This window comes from Periplaneta americana, chromosome 4 (assembly GCF_040183065.1).
Source record: "Periplaneta americana isolate PAMFEO1 chromosome 4, P.americana_PAMFEO1_priV1, whole genome shotgun sequence".
Lineage (NCBI taxonomy): Eukaryota > Metazoa > Arthropoda > Insecta > Blattodea > Blattidae > Periplaneta > Periplaneta americana.
In genome coordinates, this window is record NC_091120.1 from 119381464 (window position 1) to 119406428 (window position 24965).

Sequence of the window (24965 nt, forward strand, 5' to 3'; positions counted from 1 at the left end):
ATTGCTTGCGGAGTGATGGTACATAATTGTTATGCACATATGTAATATCAATAAGATGCCATTCCTTGCTTTTGTTAATAAAATATATGTCCGGCAAAATGTAAAAGAGTTATTTATAGGTGAACTCTGAATCATAAGTTCACAAAGAAGGCTTAGCTATTATAGCTATTTACTTATTTATTTATTTATTTATTTATTTATTTATTTATTTATTTATTTATTTATTTATCCATATATGGATCTTGAATGAAAGTTTATAATCTTGCAGATAAATTCATTTACATAATAAAAACAAAAAATTATCTTTCCAGTAATGTTTTAACATATGATGTGTAAGTCTAAATAATTCACTCAGTGTGATTTCTCTACAGCCTGATAAGTATTCTTTATTGTCGTAAACTACTGATTGATTTTAATTATATTAATATTGTAACAACAGAGATAATATTATATCGTACCTTTTGCAAATGGCTTGGAAAATTAAACAGGGATGGTATTATCGCCACGCTCTCATAGTTAACATTCGGCAGGTCTTTGAGCGGCCTCATGCACTAACATTCGGCAGGTCTTTGAAGTTTAATTGCATTATTGTTTTCAATTTCTTCCATTATTAAATGACACTTACTTGTCTAATCCACGTGGACTAAAACCGAGGTTGCAATGTCTTGTGCTGAGGACGAATATTAAGGTATGTGATTAAAAATTATTATTAAAGAGTTATTATTAAGAGTTAAGAAAGCCAACATAACAAACTAGTGCTTATTCTTATTGAGGAAGTAGACGTGACAACGTGACGCTTAGAGTGAAACCTACAGAGCAACAATCGGTCGGCAAAATTATGTTTTAAAAGCACACCGCATGTTATTGTATGATGCCGACATGTTAAGCATGAGTCCGCGGCGATAATATATCTGCTTTCAAAATTCTATTGCCATTACTTTCACACTGTTCACTAAAAACACCAGAGACAAAACAAAGGACAAGTATGACAATCGTGTTTACCGCTCTATTTCTACCAGTAGCATGGCGGCGTAAACATGCGCAGACTGGCTTCAATTTTGGACAGCACACCAGCGCTCTGTGTGAGTCTAGTATACTCTTATAACGTCTTTGGTCCACACACAGCGCCGAGAAATGTGTAATCGAACCATAGAGTACAGAATAGAAAATAGTTGCCAGTGTCGCGCGGTAGCCATCTTAATTTAACCTATCATTGTATTTTCATGGACTAGTTGTGTTGTTTTAAATTTTTTGAGTAATGTTTTGATAAATTTAAATACGTCGATCCGGTGTGCTATATGGCAGAGTGAAATAAAGAGTCCAAGAGCTTACTTGGAATAACCTATCATGGGTATGTATGAGAGACTAAAGACGTTATATACGTAAATATCCGGAGTTGTTATTGTCTGTAGTTTATTAATAGGATTTAAATTTAACTTGTGTTACAGTTTTCCAAAGTATCCTGAGGTTAAAGATATTCGGACACCTCGTGTTGTCGTTGCAGCACAATTTGTTCCAGTAACTTCAGGGAGGAGGATATGGATCGCACGACCTTATCATATATGTTTCAGAAAGGGGGCTGTGCAGTATATACACAGTCTAATAGATACAGTCACGCAACTCATACGTATAAAATATGCCAACATTTGACAGCTGCCGCGACAGTAGCCCTCTAGCGGCAGGCAAGTTAAAAGTGTGCACACGACATATGATAACACATCAGAAAATGGGTTTTGCGTAATTTATTTTATATTTTTATGCTATACAATAAGTGTATATGGTTCTTATTAATTCTACTTTAGAATCCTGGAAGAATTTCACACGCAGTTAATCTACAAGTTTCAGAAGCTGGGAATAAACGTAATTCTTTCTGCTCTTTACAACTGAATCATGGCCCTGTTCACGTATCATGGTTTGAAATAATATAATTGTTCGTGCGTGGTCGGTTAATTCAATTCATTCCTAAATATATTTATGAATCATTGGAACTTTGTATTTCCTGTGAGAAGAGTAAAAATTAGTAGCTTCAAAATTGTAGGGCATATCGCGTGGTGAACTCTTCTCCCTATTTCCTGAGAAATTAACGATATTGCATACCGCAAATTGGGGTAAACTCGGCCGCTGAGATAAACTTGAAAATAAGGAAAAGGGGAGGATTTAAACATTAATATGAAGTTCATTATTTTTCCATTTCTTAAAAACCGGTATTTCCTTTATTATTTTGAGTCACAAATAGTGCTGATGTATGGTTTAAATTTTTATGCCAAGTTTACCGCATTTTACATTACATTTCCAGTTTTCACACATAATGCCTAATTTTAACTTATCCTACCTATATAATACGTAATTTACATACACTTACTGTTAATATGACGTAGGTGAGAACAAATAAATGAACACACAATTTTGTTGAAAAAATTGTAACTTCAATTAACTCAGAAAATGTAGGCCTAATTTTATTTTCAGAGCAGAAGTGATGTAAGTCAAAAATGGGTAATGAGGGTTTAAAGTAAACATTCTGTAAAATACAGCGCAAAGTGGCAGTTAATATTGAATTTATTTAAACTATTAATAGTCAGTGAATAGCACGAAGGATATATTAATTGCTACTTTGCGCTGTATTTTACAGAATTTTTACTGTAAACCTCATTACCTGATTTTGACTTACACCATTTCTGCACTGAACGGCTCAAATAATCACTGGGAATGTAAAATCAACACCAATAACAGTCATGCAAATTATTACAGAAAAGATTGCTTTTTATATTAAATTTAAAAAGGCTCTTTTGTTTCTTGAGAACTTAATACGTCTTCCACATGAATCTACACCAACACATCAGAAATTTATCGACACAGTCTGGATTTATTCAAGAAGTGAATATTTTGCAAAAGGATTACATACTCCATGAAATCTTGCAAAATTAACACCATGATACCTACTTGAATGCTATATAACATTCAACTTTTGAAAAATATAAAGAAAAAAACACGAATACAAAAATTATGGAATTACTTGCATTAAAAACTGTAGATATATTATCCAAAATCGGAATGGTTACACATTTACACATATGATCTCTGCAAAAAATAATACACTGTAACAGGTATTTACTTTGTTTTTATTTAGGCTAAACTGTCCTTCCTGACATACAAATAGGTAACTGATAAATAATAAATGTTTTATAGAACACAATACGTAGGCTACCTACAACGTGGATTATTGGTTATGACTGAGTTATGATTTTCTCTTGGTCTTTAGGGAATCTGAAGAACGACAAATTCGGAGATTTAAACTTGTTGTTACTGCAGTTTTCGTCATTGCACACATTGCCTTTATTCCGACGCATGATTAAAACGTTATTATAACATCTCGCATCCCTTTAAAGCACGTGCTGGCTGTATCACCCCTATGACCAGTGCCTTGCCTGCCGCTTGGGCGCTAGTGTCGCGAATGTTGGCAAAAAAAGTGTTGAAGTTGCGCGACTGTATCTATTAGACTGTGGTATATATTTGCACCCTGAAGAACCAAAGGTTAATTAGATGAACATTACACTGATGTTAACCATAATAATATTGGTATATCTATTCACTACTGTGTATAAAGTAGGCTCGTTATGTTATATGAATTATTGTTTTCAGGAAAGAAGGAGAGTAAAACGGAAGTTTGCTGAAATCTTTCTCTCCCTCTCTCTAGTGTGACAGTTGTAGACGAAGTTGGGACCTCCATTATGTCATTGGAAGGTGATACTGAAAATTAAATTCGGGTTCTATCGAAGAAGAATAAGGAAGTTAAGGAAAGGATAGTTTTGTGAATTTAAATATTATTATAGTCACAATCATGCCGTGGTATGAAAGAAACTTTTCACACCTCGAGCGGGATTCGAACCTGCGACTTCCTGTACTCCAACATCGTAAGATGAAGAATACGATAGTTTTGTGTACAAAAAGAGAATAAGACATTGCAACAGTATAAATGGCGAGTGGTGAAATCAGTGGGTGACTTGAAAGATGTGTTGGAAACTGTGAAACAGAAAATCTTGTTTGAATATGAGTATTGTGATATGTCACGTTCCATTTCAAAGACTTTTTTATCTCTTCTCAAGAGACATATGAAAGGTTAATGGTAAAAAGCGAAAGAAACAGTGCGATGAAAACGTACCTACCGGTAACAATTAATTTTCTTTCCCCTAACAAAAAAGAATTTGATACAGCTCTTCCTAATCTCGGACTCTATACAAATGGTAAAGTATCGTAAATTCAGTTCATTGTACAGATAGGCTAAATGATATATTCATATTCTTAGCATAATATGAATAAAATGTTAATATACAAATTATTGTGTTTTTATACGTTTATTATGTTGTAGCCTATAGTTTGAACCTTAGAAATCATCCAATTTCTTAATAAAAATGTAGCAGTGGATCAAACCAAGAACCAACAGTTTAATAATACTAAAAAGTTAAGTAGTTTACATAATTTCGTGGCGCAAAATATAAATTAATGAAATATAACTTTTGTTTATTTTCTTTGAGAAGTTAAATTTTGGTTGTTACTCCATTACCATGAAAAGAAAGAGATTTATATTGCATAAAACTGCAATAAGTGTATCTGACACTCTTTGATGCGGAAGTGGCTCTGGAACTATGCGTTTTCAATTTTTTTTTCACGGCCTTCGGTAACTATGACAATGTGGTCATAATAGAGGTGGTGTTGGAGGTTCTATAATTGCACCCAATTATATAAAATATTTGGAAAAATTATCAACATCAGACGCAATAGTTCCAGCCCGGATTACTAGGGAAATGACCAGTTTTCATAGTATTGCATCTTGGACCTAACCAAGCCCCTACAGTCTCGGCTGCGCGAAACGAGGAAACCGGGGCAAATTGAACGCTGCGCTTGCCGCCATATTGTTGGAGAGCAGACAAATAATAGCAGTGCGTAAATCACGCAATTTAACGCTGTGATGATCTAAAATTGACATATTATGGCCATTTTCGACGTTTAACGTAAAATTAGGACGAAATAAACATATTCAAAGTTTCATTGATATGTGTTAGAACATTAAAGAAAAGAAAATACGTATGCAGCAATTTATAGAAAACATACTGTTACATCCATAAATAGGCCTACACAATACACATTATAGATTGTATAATTTTACGATAATCAGCAAATTGTTAGGTTTCAGAGAATCTAAAATTATATTAACATATTAACTCTTAGATCACAAGACATAAATATATGCACCTTGATTACACAAGTTCTTGTTATAATCAAATTCCTAAGTGAAATAAATATGCGATAATCAGTATAGACTTGTTGTTAAGTTTTAGAGAATCAAAAATAAATTATATTACCGGTACTTTTAGACCACAGAACATAGGTAATCTGGCAAAATATAATATGCGAAGGTAGCCAAATTACATTGAATTCATTCTTCAATTAATAAAGGGAATGCTATCAATTATAAAAAGTATCGGTACCTAATACACTGCAAACAATAGGTAACGTGAAGACCTAAAAACTAAACAATCACTTTATGCAAGATAAAAAAAACCACATAGTTTTTATGTGTGGATTTTTTACATATTGTATTTTTCTTTTAAATAAGTAAAATAGATATATTATCATTGCTTGCGGAGTGATGGTACATAATTTTTATGCACATATACAATATCAATAAGATGCCATTCCTTGCTTTTGTTAATAAAATATATCCGGCAAAACGTAAAAGAGTTATTTATAGGTGAACTCTGAATCATAAATTCACAAAGGAGGCTTAGCTATTATAGCTATTTATTTATTTATTATCTGTATATTTATTTATCCATATATGGATCTTGAATGAAAGTTTATTATCTTGCAGATAAATTCATTTACATAATAAAAAGAAAAAGTTATCTTTCCACTAATGTTTTAACATCTGATGTGTAAGTTTAAATAATTCACTCAGTGGGATTTCTCTACAGTCTGATATACCTGTACTAACAATTAAGTATTCTTTATTGTCGTAAACTACTGATTGATTTTTAATGATATTGATATTGTAACAACAGAGATAATATTATATCGTACCTTTTGCAAATAGCTTGGAAAATTAAACAGGGATGGTATTATCGCCGCGCTCTCATGGTTAACATTCGGCAGGTCTTTGAGCGGCCTCATGCGTTCGGCAGGTCTTTGAAATTTAATTGTATTATTGTTTTCAATTTCTTGTGTCGCCGCTCCAATCACTCGCCTCAATTTCAATAATGCAACCAATAAGCTGTTTCAATTATTATTAAATGACACTTACTTGTCTAATCCACGTAGACTAAACCCGAGATTGCAATGTCTTGTGCTGAGGACGAACATTAAGGTATGTGATTAAAAATTATTATTATAGAGTTATTATTAAGAGTTAAGAAAGCCAACGTACTCGTATACGAAATAATAATAATAATAATAATAATAATAATAATAGCCATTTAACAATATAACAAACTAGTGCTTATTCTTATCGAGAAAGTAGACGTGACAACGTGACGCTTAGAGTGAAACCTACAGAGCAACAATCGGTCGGCAAAATTATTTTTTTAAACCACACCACACGTTATTGTATGTTGCCGACATGTTAACCATGAGTCCGCGGCGATAATATATCATCTTTCAAAATTATATTGCCATTACTTTCACAGTATTCACTAAAAACACCCGAGACAAAACAAAGGACAAGTATGACAATCGTGTTTACCGCTCTATTTCTACCAGTAGCATGGCGGCGTAAACATGCGCAGACTGGTTTCAATTTTGGACAGCATACCAGCGCTCTGTGTGAGTCTTGTATACTATTATAACGTCTTTGGACCTAACGAGTGTTATATTTGTAACAAGTGAGGGGGGGCTGCAACAATCCATTAAAATACAGAAGAATCAAATTTGTATAATTTTAATAAGTGTGAGCTACAAAATCGCATTAGAATACACAAGTATCAAAAGGTTTTTTATCCTGAAAGTACAATACTTGTGGTTGCAAACCAAAACCATGTTTTTATCATATTATACAACTCGCAGAAGCCAGTGAAATGAAAGAAAATTGTGCCTTTCTTTGGTGTAATTTTTCTGAAGAAATACCATTATTCCCTCACTATATTAAACGGCATGTAGGAAATTCTATTTCACTTTATCGCGAAACGGAATGATACTGTTCACTTTTTCATGACCAGGAACAGCATTCTCTTCAGTCTAATAATGCAACCCCTTCATGACGAGTAGGCCTACAATGAAGAAAACTGAACCCTTAATAAATTATCGTATTGACTAGCAAGTAATACATACAGTAATATCTAATATAAAATCACATCTTATCATTGTTAAGTATTATGTGATCATGAAGTTATAATTTCATTCGTAGCCAATATTATGTTCATTGGCATTGCAAATTAGAAACCTAACCTAATTAATGTCAGATTAAATCGGTTATCTTCTTCCATATTTATTTTCTTCTTTTATTTGAAAACCTTCGCCGAATTTGGACATAACGAACAAAACTGTAAATTCATGTTTCAACAGAAAGGAAAATTATTTCAGGAGCATATTTTATTATTGCTCTATTTACAATCATTTCACTAAACAGGGATAAACATTTATTCGGCCATTGAGTTCAATAATTTGTTATAATTAAATTCTTTAAAATTTCTTTTCCTACCCACATCATATATTTTAATAATTTGATGTTGCATTCCTTTTACCGGGGAGATCTTCAATTTAGTATTATTATAGTTATTGTCTCGTGTATCATACTTATTTGTATGACACAAAAAAATGTCAATGGCCGATCTGACATATTAGAACAATTTTGCTAAGTTTTCTGCATTTAAAACAGCTGAAAAATGTTTTCCCAATATCTGTGTGTAATTGTAATCGTTGTCAGAGATCGAATGTGTCTTGAAAAATTCGCTGGGCTAGCGATCAGAGCGAGAAATGCGTTTACCTCGCGCGAGGTGAGCGAGAAACTCGTTGTAGTGTGTGACGTTCCATTTAAACCAATGCTTTCGATTAAACGCATTTCTCGGCACACATTTCACATTACACATTTCTGGGTATAGTGTGTAACCGGCCTTAGCCGTCTCTTATTTCCGTCATCCTTTTGAGTCACGTTGTACTTCCTGTCCAAAGAGTGTAAATTCCATTGTTATTTTCATGCGTGCAAGAACGACCTAAGCAGGGACCGCAGAGGAACTGCAGTTAGTGTCCCGCAAGAAATTTTTCAAAGTCCAATGATGGGACACTGCGCATACGCAAGACACAGACAAGTAAAGGAGCTACCACACCATACATAAAGCTGGTACTCCAGCAGTAACATGAACTTAAACCGTTTTAGCAGGTACGTTTCACAATAGCTGAGACCAACGAGCTAGATACTATAGAGAGGACAAAGACCTCAGAAAGTTGAAGACAATTGAACATTGGTCCGCCATGTTTCGGTTAGTCAAAACAAAGGGGCGTGGCTCGGATGTTGTAGGAAATGACTGTGAACTGAGCTACATATTAAGACTATGTTAATAAGTAAAAAGTAAAATACACACAAAACTTTACGTTTTATAACAGCTGTAGACCTATGTTTATTAGTTTCATTAAATATAGCCCAGATATTAAATGACAAGCTATACTCGATGCAACCAAAGCAAAGCACCTAAAGACGGATGAATTTAATCGGCAGAAGAAAAATAAATAACTTTTTGACTTCGTCACAAATTTAATTACCTTACAGCTCTTCTAACCTAATATGAAATTATGTAATTCAGTGCTCACCAGGTGATTTCAAGAGAGACGACGTATGTAACTAGTAGGAGTAAAATAGAGGAAAGGTAGTGGCGAAAATTAAAAAAAAAAAATCCAGTAATTAAGTTATTGAGAAAAATTCATTTGACATTGGAATTAACACAGAGAACTTTTGAACACTGCAATTATTAAAACTACAAATAACCTCTTAGCATGCAACATAATAATTAAAGAATGACAATAATAGAAAGTTACTCATGATCATAACTCACCACATTTATTGAAACGATAAGATACTTACGATTAACATTGTTATCAGAAACAACAGGAGCCACAGCTAGGTACACTTCTTTTCGCATGATGGAGACATCATGTAGTCTAATATAATTTGAAACAAATATTGTCGCGTGATGGAGACATTGTGTAGTCTAATATAATTTGAAACAAACGTTCTCACACGTGTCTCGCAACTAGGCAGAGGCTTTTTCATCACACACAATTTGTCATTATTTTGAACAATAATGAAAAATTGTGTGTGATGCAAGTGCTAACTTTCCTCTTTGTTAACAAAAAGAGCCCTACGCATTAATAAAAAGAAAATTGGAGTAGGCCCTATAAACACAATAAATACTAAACTCTTGATGGTCAAACTTATTAATAGAGATATTTCGCTTATACTCATCCGTCTTATCTTATAATTCTCTGCGGCAATGATACCTGTATTGAGAGGGTTTAATTATCCAGCAACGAATATTATGATTTACGGTACATTTCATTTAAATCCGAGGGAATGAGACATTTTTGGAAATTTTAAAGTCTTAATTATTACTTTTTCATTTATAAATCAGCTTTTTACAAAACCTATAGCGAAATGTTTAAGTTAAATATTCATGTATCTGAAGAATATAATACATGTACAAACTCGTTGCAGTGTACCTTTGATAAGCACTCCTTGCGGAGGCTGGCGGTGCTATAGACCGCCATGTTTTTTAGGGAACGATCCATAGTACTGTTGGCCTCCGCAGGGAGCGCTTATCAGAGGTCTTCAGCCTCTCTATAGTATCTAACTCGTTGGCTGAGACTCAACATAACAAATGGCGGCAGTTGTATTGCATCGTTTAGGGCCGTTTTCTCCAAAGATAGTTAAACTTAGGATAAATTAAACCCGTTCAACTTCACTATTCAGTTTAAACATGCTTCCATTTTCTCCATAAATATCTGACAGCCCACCCGTTTAAATTAATGTTGGAACTAGATGCCCATGGCTTCTGATGTGTTGGCTACACTGAATAACTAGCCAATCGGAGCCAAGATTATGATGGCGCGTCAGATTTTCAATATGTCAGCCACAGATCACGATGTCAGTTGGTTACAGAGAATTAATGCTATAATGAAATCAACGCGAATAAAGAAGGAATGCATCTACTAGTTTCACAAATAAATAAATCACTTATACCCATGTGAAGTGTTGTGTATCATTTAATCAGCTGTTTTCTTGAATTTATTGGAAAGCGTTCTCGATTCCACTTTTCTCTGATAGGCAAGATCGTACAATAATTTGTGTTTTCTATTAATGTGCATTATCTGGTGGCATGTGTGGATCCATTTTAATATAAAAATTAATTTCCTTTAGTTGATTCCTTTCCCTGCGAAAATCACGTTCTTAATTATTTTCAAGAAGACAACTTCCAGCTTTTTAACGTGTTCGGTAACCCACTAAATTAGGCCTAACTGATGTACCCAGGATCTTGATAATTCTAAGGGAAATAGCTTTTACTTTTAACATTGTAGTATGTGACCTTATCTATTTATGTAATATTCACAGGCCTTAATTTATAATTGGCTAGAATGGGCAAATACCCAGAGCAAGGGAGCAAGAGAAAGTATTTTAAAGTAGGATGTTGAAATAATTGTTAAATACATGCTCAATAATTATGAATATTTATAAATATTGTAATAAAAAACAGCTTTTTGTTTGGTGAATTGGCACAATTATTGTTTCAAATTTTTGTTTGGTAATGGAAGGGATAAAGTTAAAGAACGAGGTTAGGGTGCCAACATTTGCTCTGTCCTGTTTTCCAGTGATCTAAACCCAGGGCCTAAATATTCATAATAGGTGTCATCCTCTTGTATTATTTTTATTTCAGTGAACGGTAGGTTGCACTGTATGATTGCTCCATCGTCCGTTATGAATTTTGATCAGATTATCATAAGCTGTTTAACGTACACTGTAAGGTCCTGTGTTTAAACATGGAGAATTCAGGGAAAAAAGTATGAATTTTAGTCCAGTAGAAATTGATTTACTGCTCTCTTTACTTAGTACAAAGAAAGATATATTAGAGTGTAAGAAAACCGATAGTGTATCTTTAAAAGACAAACAAAAAGCTTGGCAAAAGCTAACAGAAAGTTTCAATGAAATTAGTGGAACTGTAGTACTGGTAAGACATTAAAGGGGAAGTATGAAAACCTCAAAAAGACCTGTAAAAGGAGATTTTCCGAAGATAAAAAAATACACATCAGGTGCAGGTGGAGGTCCGAATCAACCGAACTTAATAATAACTTATATTAAAATAAAAGAGATTATTGGCACAATGCAACTTGAGGGGCTACCATCTGTATGTGACTCAGATTGTCCTGGCCAGTCATCACTACTCGCATCTGTGGAGCATCCATCTGCAAACATTGGAAAAGCACAATTTCCTCCTCAAATCCAATCAATTCAAAATTCCAATGTAATTCCCTTTTCATCTGTGAATCTGTACAAGTCTGTAGCTTCTGAATCCCAAGCATTTGTCGCAGGTGACGATTCAAATGCCACTGATCAGGTAATTGAAGATATATACCAATAGTATCTCAGGATAATATACAAATTAATGAAGTAGAAGCCATTCCATGTAGCAGTCAATTCAGTATTAGAGACCTGGGGAAACCTACTTCCACTCCACTCCTAGTAAAGAAGAAAAGACCATCACTAGACAGTTCATTGACAGGAAAGAAACTTATGGCATTATGGCAAGATAAACAAGTTCTGCAGTTACAAAAACAAGCAACAGAGGATCAAATTCAGTTCCAAAGAATGGAGCATGAATTTAAAGCACTGGTAACATAAATATGAAAGAAGAACATAGAGTGAAGATGAAACTCACAGAACTTCATAAAAAAAAAATAAGGAGTTTGATCATGAGATGAAAAGAAGAATTCTTGAACTTGATGTTAGGAATAGGAAATTGGGCCTTAAAACAAACAGCTAACTGAAATCACAAGATTTTGAAGTAGTTATGGTCTCTATTTTGTTCAAGTCTGTATGTTCTTTTTTATTTAAATTAAAAAATTTAATCTAACATATTAAATCACATTAGGTAACTTATATACTGATAACTTCAGTTTTGTAGTGGTTGTAATAAGTTATGATGTCATTTTGATATTTTCATAATGTCATTCGGTTTATGTCATTCACTGTATTAATAATACCATATTCAACATATCACATCAGGTTATCATGCTACTTAAAACAGAAGATTAAATTTATGTAGCTTCTTAAATAATTGAATAAAAGTTAATCAGTAGGCAGTTTAACTTAATTCCAATTGAAAAAAGAAATTTATAGCATGTTATCACCTATCACATAATTTATATATGGCTTATTTATAATATAGTAATAATACATGAGAAAAAAAGAGTAGGCTAGGCCTAATTATAACATGACATCAAAATGTTCATATATCAATTGTTAGTTTCCTTTCTAATTATTTTAATACACATGAACATAATATGACAGTATATTCCCTCCAGCTAATTTCTTGTATGTTATAAAATAAACACACTGCATATTTCAAGTAATTAGTTACTTTCTTTCATTGAAATCCGACATTAATATAATTTTGATACAAATGCAGATTTATTTCAACTTGTAACATCACTGCGTAATTAAAATAAAGTGGGATTTTTACATAAATTGTGACTACACTATAATGTGTTAAAATATTTGTGTATCAGTAGTAATATTTTACACAACACAGTTACAGTTAAGTCATGTCATCGTTACATTCTATATTATGGCGGTTGTGTTGCATCTAAAGCTACACCACACAAGATAATATGTCAGATTTAAAAAAAATAACAATTTTAGGCTTAATAATTTATGGTGTAAGTTACTGGTACAGGGTACTGCTTAATTTTCAGTGAAGTAAAGTTATAATACTTTTGAAAATATCCCAGTTTAACATGAATAATAAACAATGTTACATGTACTACTGTGAATGAAACTTACTTTATGTTAATTTCGTCCCTTTGTTCCACTCATTCACAAAGAAATTTTAGTCATGAATCTACTGATGGATAAGGTGCTGGTAATGCTTAATTTCCAGTGAAGTAAAGTTATAATATACTTTGGAAAATATGCAATTTTAACCTGAATAATAAACAATGTTACATAAACTGCAGTGATTGAAACTTATTTTATGTTAATTTAATCTCTTCCTTCACTAGTTCACCAACAAATCATGGAAGTACTAATGAATAAGATGGTTTCGCCTGACATTATTTGCTGCTACATTTGGGTGGTTGTTAGCTGCTTGAGGGAAGTTATGCACAGCGTTAATGGCATCCAGCTGGTCATCAGTAACAGGAGGTATATTTTCATTCGCATTGCAAGCTATATTGTGTAAAATAGCTGTTGCCACAATTACACTTTTAATTCTGTCCAATTTTAGTCTGTTTCCAGTAGCTAAAACAGGAAATCTTTTCTATACAGCATAGCTCCTCTCTACTCGACTTCCAGTCCTTATGATGGCCTCCTGAAAAAGTTGTTCCTCTGGCGTGTGTGTAATTGTCAGTGGTGTAATGAGATAATTTTGTATAGCATAGCCACTATCTCCAACTAGAATGGCTGCACCAAATTCTCCATCTTCAAATCGCCTATTAATTCTTGAAGAATTAAAAATATGTGAGTCATCAGATGAGCCTGGCCACCTAGCCACAATGTCTCGAATCAACAAGGAAGAATCATACAGTTTGCATATTAATTGAAACAAATTCCTTGCGATTTCTGAAGATTTCTGCATCTCCTCCACCTGGTGATTGTATTTTTACATGTGTTCAGTCAATTGCACTTATATAGTTAGGAAAACGCGAAATCGTATAAATTCCGTGCTTAACCCTTGCCGTTCCTTTAGGTGTTGTTGGCATGTTGATACAACGCTGTGACAAATGTCCTATAGCTGTAGAAACTTTTGCAAGGACTGAGAGAACAGAGACTGGATTTAGAGTACAGAGAGTGGACTGAGAGGACAGAGAGGAGCCTGGGAGGATAGATAGAGCACTGAGGGATATGGAGTAAGCCAAAGCCCGGTTCAGACGGTGCGTGTTTCTGTGATGGATTCCAAGGTGTCTGGGCTGATGTCTACCCTGCGTGGTCACTCGCCGGAAGTAATCCGCTCTGGAGGGTCCGTGGATGGCTAGCTTGCTGGATTTCGAGGATAGGTTCCTTGCTACTTTTCGTGATGGTTTGCAGGCTGGAAAGCAAAGATGATCATATAATATCACCTCTGAAACCATGTCGCCATGTTCGTTGTTTTCCAACTAAACCTGTTTTTTCCTATATTCTTTAGTTTCTAAGAAACAACAACTATATCGGACTTTAGCTGTTTTGCACTTATGGCTTAATTACTTTATTACGGCATTTACTACTGTTAATGTAGGACTTTAGTTGTTTTCCACTCACGGTTTAGTTTCTTTTTGCCCATGAGTGTTGGCAACGGATAAAACAGCAGATGATTTTCCAATTTGAACTCTGAAAAGAGCCAGCACCGTGTGAACAACTACAGCCAACACGGGAGCCAGCATGTGACCACGCAGGGCGGCCATCAGCGTAGCCACTTTGGAATCCATCACAGAAACTTGCACTTGCAAAGAAAACACAACGCTCGGAGAACGACAAGTTTAGTGAAGCAAAAGGCAGAAAGGCAGCACAACCAACAAACAGCGACGACAACGCTGCAGAAGACGAGCCAAAACACACGGAACCAGAAACCGAAAACACTAACATCGCAGCGGAAGAGGAGGAGGAGGAACAATTCACCGAGGTGATCTACAGGAAGAGACGACGACAACAACAGCGATCGCACACAATTGGTACAGGAGACACTGAAGACAACCTGATAGAAGCTGGAGTGGCAAGAGCATGGCTTTACCTGGGGCGCCTCTCACAGCATACAACTACAGAGAAAATAAAGAGCTTCCTCAGCAGAAAAGGGATACAGCAAGACGTAGTATGTGAGGAACTAAGAACAATGGGAATGAACAAAGCATTCAAAATAGGAATACCAATGCAGAACTTAGAAGAAACTGAGAAGCCCGAATATTGGCCTAAGGGGATTCTCGTAAGGCGATTTCGCTTCTCACGCAGAACAACGGGCACGCAATACCCCACAACAGAATTTGATGCGTAACAGCCACCAAAGAAGAATCAAGACAGCCGACAGGACCCGCCTGATGACAACCCGGAGTAGGGACAAATCAATAAATACACTTTTATGGAACTGCGAGGGACTAATAAATGCAACATCAATGCTTACACAAGACATATTTCAAAAATACGACGCAGTTGTGTTAACAGAAACATATCTAATGCAAGAGTGGCACAGTCAGAATTTCTACGCTATCCACAATTTCGCAACACAGGGAAGCAGAGGCAGACCCAGAGGCGGGATATCGCTGCTACTAAAACCAAAGCTGACACCCTTTCAGACACTTCATAAAACGGAGAACATATTACTTGTGAAATGTGGACCCATATGGATAATGTGTGGATACTTCCAGCCATATCTCAAGGAAGAGGAAATTATAGATGAAATTGAAGAAGCAATAGTTAAAGTGCCAAGGTACGAGCCCCTGCTTATAGCAGGCGATCTAAATTGCCGTCTGGATACCCCACTAGCTAAAACGGAAAACGTACTCTCCTATATAAATAGTGAAGGGCTCTCTGTTGTGAATAACAAAACAGAGAAAACTTACTATAGCCCAAATGGCAGCAGCACCATCGACCTGGTCTTTGTAAATGAAGGAACCAAAGTAATATCTCACAAGGTTATCACTAATGTTGCTGTGAGGAAACACTTACCCGTAGAAACCATTCTACAGCTTGGAAACACCTTCGGAACCACGGAAACGTCTAGAGCCAAAATCCCAAGGAAACTAGATGTGGGAAAGATTCAGGAAAAGGACTTGGAAAATGTAATTAGCATCATCCAAGAAGGAGACGTGGATACCGCACTGGAGACTATCGAAAAACGCATGAAAGAAGCCATCCCTCACCATAAAGACAACACCTGTACAAGGAAAGCTAAACCATGGTTCAATGCTGAATGCTATAGTCAGAGGAAAGCCACACTCAACGCACTACACTCAGCTAGGGAGTTGAAGACAGAAGCAGCCTACAGGAATTACGCCGACAAAAGGCGAGAATACAAAGAGACTGTAAGAGAGGCAAAAACAACATACCATCTGAGCAAAGAAAAGAAGTTAATAGAAGAAGCAGAATCGGATCCATACAAAGCATTACGCCAAAAGAATCCCAGATTCCCGAAGACAATACCAATACAGACGTGGACGCAACACCTAAGTAGCATCGTAGGTGCGAAAGATACACGCCCCAAGATCGACTCATCACCAGCTGTAGGCTTCGAACCCATTAATGAAGAGGAGGTAACATATACCATAAAAATGAGCAGACCAAATAGAGCACCAGGTCCTAACCACATCACAAATGAACACTTGAAGCTCGCGGGTCCAATCATGGTGCCGGCATGGACAGCACTCATGAATGAATGCCTGCGCACAGGGCAAATCCCTGCACAGTGGAGAACAGCAATTATCAAAATGCTATATAAAGGAAAGGGAGACCCCAAGAACCCAGACGCCTACAGAGGTATTGCTTTGGAAGATGTGCTGTTGAAAACTTTCACGAAAATAATAACAGGTCGCTTGGCAGAAATGATAGACCCGAGTATCCCAGAGGAACAATTTGGATTCAGGGAAGGAAGATCGACCATTCAAGCTGTCCGATGCCTCCAAGAAGACATACAAGATGCACTGCGACATCCAAAAGGAAAGCTGTATACAGTTTTCGTGGATTACAGCAAAGCGTTTGACACCATCAACAGAAACATGATAATAAAGAAACTGGGCTCGATGATTGGAACAGGTCATTACGTCACCAGAATAGTAAACAACATATTGCACAAAAACAGCTTAGTAATCGACGACAGCGTCACATACTCAGAACCTATAGAGCAAAGTATCGGGGTGTTGCAAGGCGACCCACTAAGCCCCACGTTATTCAATGTAGCAACAGCTGATATTGTGAACAGTGTCAAGCTAGATGGAGTCAGCATGTATATATATGCCGACGACATGGCCCTAGCGTCCACATCGCGGCAAAAGCTTCAGTCCTCGCTAGACCAATTATCAATATGGGCCCGAGAGAACGAATTAGCCATCAATGTAGACAAAACCGTATCCATGATCTTCCGCCGAGGAGGAAGAATAGCAGCTGAAGATACATTCCGTCTGGAGCACAGGGAGCTACAAAATGTAACCCAATTCAAGTACTTAGGAATCACCCTCCAAACGCATGGGGATACGTATACACAACATGTAAATGAAAGAACCATACATGCTATAAAAGCAATGCATGAAGTACAGCATGTAAGCAAATTATCGCTAGAGACAGCCATGACATTATTCAAAGTCAAAATCAGCCCTATATTGCAATATGGTCTGAACATCATATGGGAGAACCTTACAAAGAGCAATTTAAAACGCATAGAACGAGTGAAGGCAACATTTATTAAAAGAGCCCTATCCATATCAAAATATGCTCCATCACGACTATGCTACGAAATGTCAAGGGAACCCTTCTATATCGAAGATTTGAGACACCAACTACTGCTCCCGTCCACTGCCCAGTACGAGAATCTCCTACAGGAACTCCGAACGAAGAGGTCACAAATATGGAGCGACTTCTATACAACAGAGGCCATGCTGTCCGACGAGTGGAAGAGACCGTACTACGAACTCAGACACACCATCACACGCTTCGCAGTGCATGGTTTTCATTTCAAGATCTGCAAAACGACAGGCTACCATGAGCCCAGTGCAGAGTGCGTGTGTAAATTGTGCGAAGGTGCCTGTGAAAGATACCACGCCCTCTCATGCAGACTAAGAATCGAATCACTAACGAGTTTCTGTAGTGAATAAGCACCCATGGAACGAACACACAAAATATGCATATTTTGCGCTTTTCTACCTATTATTAGAAACTTGCACCGTCTGAACCAGGCTTAAGAGAATAGAGACTGAACTGAGTGGCAAGAAGGCGGAGAGCGAGGATGGTGAGTAGACTGAGAGACCAGAGAGTGGACGGAGGGGACAGAGAGTAGACTGAGAGGAAAGGAAATGGACTGAGAGGACAGAAAGTGGACAGAGATTACAGAGAGTGAATTGAGAGTACAGAGAGTAAACTGAGGGGCAGAGAATGGAATGAAGGGACAGAGTGAACTGAGACGACAGGGAGAGGACTTGGACAACAGTATGTAGCCTGAGAGGATAGGGAGTGGACTTAGAGGATAGGGAATGAGCAAGAGGAGTGGGAATGAGCTAAGAGAACAGCGAGTGAACTGAGAAAAAAGAGAGTGGGCATAGAGAATGTTGAGTATATTGAGAGAACAGAGAGTGGACTGAGAGGACAGAGAAGGGGCAGAGTACAGAGAGTCAATTGGGAGTACATTGTGTGGATTGAAAGGACGGAAAGTGATACAAAGAAAACTGAGAGGATGGAGTGGGTTGAGGGGAAAAAGATTGAACTGAGAAGACGCAGATTGGACTGAGAGGAGAGAGAGAGGACTGAGGTAGTAGAACAGGGAAAGGAAACAGAGTGGACCGATATCAAAGAGAGAGTACTGAAATTACAGTGAGTGAGCACAGAGAGGACTGAGAGGAAAGAATTCTGAATCGCAGTTTCCCCAGTTCACTCTCAGTCCACTCTCTATCCTCTCAGTTCACTCTCAGTTTTTCACCCCACTCTGTCCTCTCTGTCACCTGAGTCCATATTCTGTACTCTCTATCCTCTCAGACTACTCTCTGTCATCTCGATCCACACTGTCTCTCCTCTCTGTTCTCTCAGTCCACTCTCTGTCCTATCAGTCCATTCTTTGCCTTCTCAGTCCATTCTCAGTCCACTCTCTGTCTTCACTCTGTCCTCTGAGTCCACACTCTGTCCTCTCAGTACACTCTCTGTTCTCTCAGTCAACTCTATCCTCTCTGTCCACTCTCTCTTCTCTCAATTCACCCTCTGGTCCCTCTCTGTTCTTTTAGTTCACTCGCTATCCCCACAGTGCTCCATCTATTCTCTCAGTCTACTCTCTGTCCTCTCAGTCCACTGCCTGTCATTTCATTCCACTCTCTGTAGGCCTACTCACAGTCCACTCTCTGTATTTTAGTCCACTCTATGAACACTCAGTTTACTCTGTCACTTTTGTGCCTTCTCTGCCCTTTGCCTTCCCTCTGTCCACTCTCTCTCGTCTCAAAGTTAAGTTCATGAAGGAAAGAGGAGACTGAGAATAAAACAATGACTGAGAAGACAGTGATGACTGAAATTTAGTGGAAGGGGTTCAATATGTAAGGTTTTTTTAGATTTAGATTTTCCAGCAAATCCTTCATAACCACATTAATGAATTTTAATTTTAAGGGGCTCGAACTAAGGAGATAACAAGCTCACTAGGTTCAAACTACAGTCCGATATTTAACGGAGGGGGTTCATTATGTGTACAAGTTTAGGTTTTTCCTGCAATTCTTTATTCTTACAATAAACTATTATACATTTTCAGGGCTCGAACTCAGGACCCGTCATTGGGTTAAAACTACAGACTGTAACGTGGCGGAAGATTTGCATTGTGTATACAAGTTTTTAGTTTTTCCTGAAATGTTTTATTCCTTTAATAAAAAATTATAAATTTTCGAGGCTCGAACTCAGAGAATAATACCGTCATTGGGTTGAAACTACAGGCTGTAATTTGGCGGAAGATGTGCATTGTGTATACAAGTTTTAATTTTTTCCTGCAATTTTTATGTCTTTAATGAAGGATTATAAGTTTACGGGGCTCAAACCCAGGAAATAATGCCGTCACTGGGTCCAAACTACAGACTGTAATTTGGCGGAAGTCGAGCAGTGTGTATACAAGTTTGTAAATTTTTCCTGGAAATTTTTATGCCTCTAATAAACAATTATAGCCTACACTTTCGGTATTCGAACTCAGAAAATATTGCCGTCACAAATATTGTCCAAACAAGAGACTGTACTTTGGCGGAAGATGTGCATTGTCTATACAAGTTTTCAGATTTTTCCTATAATTTTTTATGTCTCTAATAAAGAATTATAAATTTTTGGAGCTCAAACCCAGGATATAATGCCGTCATTTAATCCAGACTACAGACTGTAATTTCGCGGAAGTGGAGCATTGCGTGTACATGTTTGTGGACTTTTCCTGTAATTTTTAATACCTATAATGATGAATTATATATTTTCGGGGCTCGAATTCGGCCTTAATTGGTTCCTATGTTGGCGGTTCCATAGATGAACCGTTCCTACCTACTACAAACATAATCTTTGTAATAAGACAACAGTATTTTACACTCTTTGCGCGTCTTGTACTCTCTGCTCGACCTGCATTAGGTTTTTTATCGGGAGGAAGATTGGCATAAGTAACAATTTTCGTTACAGTGGAGGCAGATGAGTTAAGGATGGTAGCGCAAAAAGCGCTAGAAATATGTTGGCACTCCTTCAGATGTTACAGCATAGCGGGACAAACACTGCAGTAGAGCCGGGACAGCTAAACTTTACCGTTGCCATAATTATAGCTAAAGATGATTTTAACACATGAGATCTTATGGCATCAATTGTTGCATCAGAAATTATATTTCTCGTAGGATCGTGCCACGGGCACCGAACATGAGCCCAGAAACTGACCAATGTGTTATGTTGTATTGTGCTCCAAGATGCTGACAACAAGGCTCGTATATGACTTGTTTTTCACGACACAACTCTTGTGGCTGTTGCTCGTGCATCTCGAAACGGATTGTGGGATCAAGAATGACACCCTTATCCTTCTGCCGATCAATTATGATGATATCAGCACTTCTAGTAGAGCCATCAGAAGATACGCAACCAACTCCTCATAAACCTCATAGGAAGCATTCTGACGGATTGAAGATGCGATGAGAGAACGAACCGTATTATGTCTGTTGATTCGAAGCAATTCTCCATGATGGCAGAAACCCAAGACGTGAGAAAGCGTTTCTTGCTCGTCGCATCTTCTGCAACGGATTGAATCAAGAGTTCTACCAGGGAGAGTACGTACAGGTATTGTATTACAGTTCATCTTAATGGCTTGCGTCCACTGACTGCTCGAAAGTCCCTTTTTGATTGAGATCCACGAATTACCTTTCTTCCAGTGATAATAGAAAACAACTCCCAAACCATTACTTTTCAATTTGCTCCATTGATGTAAAGAATCTTCACGCAATGATTTTCTTAGTTTTTGAGAAGAAATACGTTCAGAGCAATCCAAGCTAATTGGTAATTGTTTGAAGCAATGTTCAATTTCGTTTGGAAGATTCCAAGTGGCTGCTACATGAAGGTTGTCAACGTGTAAAAGTCTTTGACAAATATTGAAATGCTGAAGGTAAGCTTCCCACTGCGCTTTAAATACTCCCAAACCTCGCAATCTTCTTGGTGCATGCAACATAGCATCCGGGGTGTCAGTAGGAGTGTTAATTATTTCCTTAACACTACTGCGAATTAATTTGTCAATATCAGTTAGAAATTTCACTTTAAGATCTTTTAAAGGAGCACATTGGAATGGGTAAACCAACTGAGGCTAGATGTACTGATTTAATATATTTATCTTTTGGTCCGGCATTAGTAAGGGTGAAGTGACCAGCTGATTAAGATTTTTTGTCAGTTTTTCAATTAGTTCCGCCGCGTTAAATTGTATTTCATCATTAAAAGTAATGCCAAGATATCTAATGACTTCATCTGATTTGATGCAAGATATTTCTTGTCCATCGATCAAGGTAAGGGAATCAGGGCAGAGACATCCTTTACGTAGGTATATAACATTACTTTTATGCGGGTTTACTTCAAGACCAATTCTAGCTAACTAATTCATAGTCAGCGATGTTGAATATTGAGCGGCAGGTTTATTTTTACACAGTAATACGAGATCATCCGCAAATGCAAGAATGGAAAGATTATTTAATTGAGGTGATATATTGTATCCATACTCTCTAGAAATATTATTTTCGCTTAATTCCTTCATCATGAAGTCAATGGCAACATTGAATAGAATTGGTGAGAGTGGAGCCCCTGTGCAACTCCTTGTTTGATCATTATAGGGGCTTTCTTTGTAGTTTTATTAATAGTGATAGTAGTATAATTTTCTATTAAAAGCGATGTTATAAGCATCTTGAGTTTTGGAGGTATAGGCATAGCATTGAGGTTTTGTTCAATATGTTGATGAGAGACATGAATAAACGCCTTAGGAATGTCCAGAAAGACTACACAACAATCCTTTTTATTAACTTTTGAATTCTTAAGGCATCCATTAACAATAGACGAATTTAGGAAAATCACCTGGACCAGACATAAAACCTCGTTGGTTAAGATTTAAATCAAGATAAGATCGTAACTTGATATCTAATACACGCTCATTAATTCTGCACAGAACAGAATAGATCGTAATTGGACGCCAGTTCTTAAGAATATCTGGATCACCATCCTTATAAATCAGAATTGTGCGTGCACGTCCAACGCAGGGCGAAACATGTCCCCAAAGGAGCATATATGAGGCAATCAATGAAAGAGATTTATATAAACGAAGCTCTTTAATGACCTTCATTCTGACTCCATCTTCACCTGGTGCAGTCTCAACCTTGATACCCTTACATGCAAATGCAATTTCTTCATGGGTGATGATAATATTGTCAGGATCTGAATAATCGGATACCGAAGATGACTGATAGTTATCAAGTGTGCAATTGTTGGCGACACCATATAAATTGTTGTAATATCCGTATACCGAAGAAACGGGTAACTTACATTGCATAGGTCCTTTAGAGGATAATACATGCTGCACTATTTTCCGACGTTGGAATTAATAGTTAAATTGTGCTCAATCATAAGCGTATTTGTTCTTCCTTCTCTCAGAATTCTTCCTACTTCTATTTTTAGGATTGTTTGACTTTATATAAGTAATACCATCTGGATTATTTTTCCTAACTTGCCGTTTTTTGTAATAAGTTGTTGCAGAATGTTGGGGCCCTTTACATTGAGATACTGATTGTTTAAGGTAGTGACAATATTTTTCAACACATTTATCAAAGACGGCATTGTCTGAGACATCTAAAAAAAGCTAAGGTGTTGAATTGTGTATCCCAATACTTAAGATCAAAATTATCATGTAGGGAATCAGACGTAGAAGATGTAGAAGAAACGGGCTGAGACGAAGAATTTGTGATTTCATTGTTGAGTACAGGATCATTATATGAGTGATTGATGATATTTCTATGTACTTCAGGATGGGCACGTACAATATGACGGTTAACGCTTTTAAAAAGACGGCCACATATTTCACATTTATGTAATTTCTTAAGTGATACATTTTTATCTGAATTTTGAGTATTAAGAGTAGTTTCCTCATTAGAAACGGCTTGGGAAATAAGAGTCATTATTATGACTTCGATTGATGTGAATATGAATTTCTCTGGTTGTGAACTGTTTATGACAGATTTTACAATTTACGAAGGATCTTGTATTGTGCATACTATTTGAAGTTGTGGGAGTATCATCCATAATCACGCAAAACCATCACAAATTTCAGCCAAAGACATAAAATAATAAAATGAGGTCGATCAATAAGTCTTCAAAAATATATATACACAATAGTTTGTTTACCTAAATTAGAAACACGTATAGTCACAAATTGAAACTTAATTTAAAAAAACTGAAATATTCACTACAAATTGATAATATCTTCAAAAGTCATAAGAAATATAGCAGGAATTAAACTCTTGCATAACTCAGTTGTCCCCAAGACCACAATATTTCATTAGCTATATCCATAATAAATTGTATGATTCTTGTCCATAGAAACCATGTCAACAAATAGGACCAAAAGTAAATGTAAGATTTATCATTGATATAAAGAGTTAATTATGCTACTAACATTATCACTTGAAACACGTTTAAAAATAATTCAGACTGGTTTGTTACTAGCATCGCTACGAAATTCACTTCAAAAATTGCATAAAATATGGTAATATAACGTAAGTAATAGATAAATATATACATAAATCGTGTAGTTAAATCGATATTGGACCTTCGTGACTAGATCGACACTCCGCACAGAAAGGAAAACTTTTGTGTCGTTTCAATAGCTCAGAAGCTAAGACCTCTGCGTGTTGTGTAGAAGAGTGCGAGTTCGATTTTCAGTTTACACATCGATTTTTTTTGTCTAAATAACGTTGAAATAGAGTTTTACGAAGTTCTGAGATTAATGTTAGTGATCGCAATCGATACAACATTAAAAATTATAATAATATAAAGGTTAATCCAATGAACGCATATATATATAATAAAACTAACAAAGAATGAAATTCAAAATATTTCTAAGCCACACAGACAAACTTTTCTAAAGGTTTAGAGTCCTTAGGCCTATGCCATTTGTTGAGTAATTATTACAAAATTTTATTACACTAAAAGCCAGGTTATGAACCGACTAAACAGGAAGTAGTTGGCTGGGCGAGAGGAAAGTGGGGATTAGAGGGGTAGCCTGTGCAGCGATGACACGTTGAGTATGGCGGGGTGGAGGGGGGGAGAAGAACGGAGCTTTTCATTGGACCTCAAGTGAAAATGTCGCCTGCTAAAGAAAATCTGGCAACGGAATCACGGAGACAGTGTAGCCAAACTTCCCAGTTCCTTTGGAGTATCACGTGCATTACGAGTCGCATTTCGTACAAGCGTCATTAGTTCGTGCTTTCTTAAAAACAGTAATTTTAATTAGTAATATTGTTGATAGTGTTATCGAGAATTATATACAGTAGTTATTTTAAACATATCGGTGACAAACGCTGAACACGCTTTG